The following is a 3,791-nucleotide window of genomic DNA, read 5'->3' as shown; positions in this document are numbered from 1 at the left end:
ACATGTGTTCGATAATCGAAGACATATTTAGTAACAAACTACTAAATATGTGTTCAATAATCGAATACTTATTTAATACATACTGCTATATGGGTTCGATAATCGAAGACATTTAATACATACCGCTATATCTGTTTGATAATCGAAGACATATTTGAAAGACACTAATAAACATAATATAAAAATGGAACATAGACACAAACCTACTGCCACAGCTACATGTATTCGATAATCGAAGACATAACCATCTTTCATAAAAATTGTTCTTTTGGTTTAGTCTATGCTTCCCACCAGGATTTCACGTAGTCAGCCATTTTAATTGTTTACGTAGGCATAACACGTGTTGTGGTTCAACCAATCATTATCGAACATAAATTATCGGACGCATATTTTATTAGTGTCTTTCAAATATGTCTTCGATTATCGAACACATATAGCGGTATGTATTGAATAAGTCTTCGATTATTGAAAACATATTTAATATTTCACTTTAAAATCAGTGTTTTAAGGCAGTCTTTATTCCCTGATCAACAGTGGTGTTTATCCTTATGGAAATATTATAGTTTGCCGCAAACACTTGTTGCGATCGTGCCGCGAATATCTGGCGAACATGCCGCGAACACTTTTGATACAATTGATATAATGTTCACGGGATGTTTGTTTGGTGTTCACTTTTCATATGCAAATTAGTTTTGCCGCGAACAAGTTGCTGCGAACTTCCCGCGAACAAAAGTAGCTGTGAGCTTCCCGCGAACAAATTGTCGCGATCATCCCGCGAACTAATTGCTGCGAACATCCCGTGAACTAGTTGCTGTGAACATGCCGCGAACTAGCTGAAAACCATGACTACGAAGCAAAACCTGGCCAGAAATTGTGCACAGAAAAAGTGCAAAAACAAATAAATTAATAGGAATCAGCGATATAAATTTATTGCATGAACTTGAGCACTGAGGCTGTAACAAATTCAAATTGTCTGTGTCTGAACATTTTCATATCCTTTTTGGTGCATTTTGAACTTTAATGAAATATACTTGAATTTTAACTGTTAATTGTATTTATTCAATAACAACTAGTGGCTCAGTGCATGTATTCATTTCATTCCAATGTTTTTTCTTCACACTGCTTATAAGTTGTTTGTATGACTACAAATCTGTCATAGTTTTACATGTTAATTATCAAACTTACGAAGCTTAGACATTGTCATAATTAGTTCTATATTATTTTTTAGATAATCTGTTTCAGCTCTGCAAAAGATTAAGCATTTATTTCATTTTCAAATATAGATATTACCATAAATAAGAATATATTCCTATAATCCTTTAAGAATCATCATTCACTTATAAATGAAAAAGGTCTGTAATGCAAACAGATCTCCCTCTAAACCTGTCCAAAATATACTGTAATTAACTTAACAGACTCATACTGTGACCTTACAGATATTGTTACAAATTAATTGATCTACAGTTACCTGCGCTTATCAAAGCCCTTCAATAACAGTTTACCAAAAGGTTATAATCTTCTAAGTTCTTGTCGCGAACATGCCGCGATCATTGGTCTTCCTGCGAATATCCCGCGAACTAGTATCAAATCAACTGCGGCGTGATCGCGGGCAGCAGCGAATATCCTACGAACACTTCATGCGAATAGGTATGTCCTTTTTAATTGCAATATGTTTATGCTCATTGATGAGCCATTAAAAAATAAATCAATATGCAGTCAGAACCATAAAGGGAGGTAATAAAAACAAAAGAAATGAATAACACATTTTATAATATTAATCAGTATTAAAACTTTGAAAAAAATATCGGGGATGGTATTTAGCAAACAAAAAGAAAACTGCGGGAGTCATATTATAGAAAAAGAACATCATCGCCCTTAAAAATTTATCTATATGTGGCAGACAAAACGTCTGAGTTTGAAAAAGGTGTACTGGCACAGCTAGATTATAGCTGCTTTTTAGTTTTAATTTATACTCTATTTACCGTCGTATACATGTACTTGAATGACAATATTGTCGGCGGCGTTTAGATCAAAGGTTTAAACAGTAGAAATGTAATTCTAATATGCTTGACTCTGTTAAAACACACTTACGTTAGAATGACGTCACGTTAACGTGCGGTGACTTCATGATTTTGTTGCGACCAAGACAGAGTGCTACTATACTTTATCTACTGTTTCATATTAAGGACATATTAGAATCGAAATAATTTATAGCAAACTCGTGTTTTAACACTATTTATACACTCGGGCGGTAATACGTCGTACAAATAATTTAACTCGGGCTGCGCCCTCGTAGAATTAAAACGTCCGACGTATGACCGCCCATCGTGCATAAATAGTGTTAAAGCACACTTTTGCTATAAATTATTTCTTAAATAAATTTCGTTACGTCAGCATGCAAAAACTTGCCTTGTCTGGCTGTTCAAGACTTTCTGTCATTGGTAACAGTTAACACCTGTATATAAGCGTTCAAGAAGTTCATTTTCTATTTTTCTTTTCTGCAAACCAGGAAACTCTAGATGACAAATTTAGTACAGCATTAATTGTGAAGTTTATTTAAGACATAAATGAAATGATCTTTTTATAAATAAAAAATCAGATTTTATTAGATGTAGAGAAACTTTAATTACAAAATTGACAGAAGCGTTTATATGTCGCTTTATTACCTTAAATGTTAAGAAATTTGTACCGACATTATTTCATATACCTATTTAAAATGCACCTTTCTTGCTATGGGATTTTATTGGCGAAATAAAATTATCTTCTGTGCGGTCATATATTGATACAACGCTAGAGCCAGCCAAGATCTATCGAAAGGTCTGCACCTAACCCTGCATGTTGCAGTGAAACAGAATGCCAAGATCTATCGGAAGGTCTGCACCTAACCCTGCATGCTGCAGTGAAACAGAATGCCAAGATCTATCGAAAGGTCTTTACACAGCTTGAGAATTACCCTGCTTGGTATAGAGATAGAACCTGCAAAAATCTTTCGAAATGTCTTCACCAAACCTGAGAATTACCCTGCTTGGTACAGAGATAGAACCTGCAAAGATCTTTCGAAATGTCTTCACCAAACCTGAGAATTGCCCTGCTTGGTACAGAGATAGAACCTGCAAAGATCTTTCGAAATGTCTCCACCAAACCTGAGAATTACCCTGCTTGGTACAGAGATAGAACCTGCAAAGATCTTTCGAAATGTCTTCACCAAACCTGAGAATTACCCTACTTGGTACAGAGATAGAACCTGCAAAGATCTTTCGAAATGTCTTCACCTAAACCGAAAATAACTCTGCTTGATACAGTAACAGAATCGAAAGATCTTCAGCCTACCTGAGAATAGCACTGCTCGCGATCTATCCCGTACTAAAACAATATAGTTTTATCAAATATGTTCAATACCCTCTAAAAATTTTGTCTTGTAAGAATTTTGTCTCTAACATAATTGTTTTATGGTGTATTCACCAACACACCAAATTATTTACTGACGAGTTATCTCGTATTCTAACTTCATTGTGTATACGTTATCAACATGCTCGCTGTAGGTTCGAGCCTTCTTTCATTTGAACAAGCCGTCTAGCTGTTTTGATGCAGGTTAGTACATCTATAAAATCAACGTGTGTCTGTAATCATGTTTGAAAGAGAAATCTGCCGATATTGTATATCCTGACAATACCATCTCTGCTTTACGTAAAGTAGATCTATAGCGCTTTATTGAAATTTTACCAAGACAGCGAAGCTGATTGGTGTGACACTATCGATTATAGCCTTGGAATTACCGATGTGCGTCACTC

The sequence above is a fragment of the Mercenaria mercenaria genome, chromosome 8, assembly GCF_021730395.1.
Source record: "Mercenaria mercenaria strain notata chromosome 8, MADL_Memer_1, whole genome shotgun sequence".
In the NCBI taxonomy this organism is placed as follows: Eukaryota; Metazoa; Mollusca; class Bivalvia; order Venerida; family Veneridae; genus Mercenaria; species Mercenaria mercenaria.
This window is presented reverse-complemented; position numbering follows the sequence as displayed.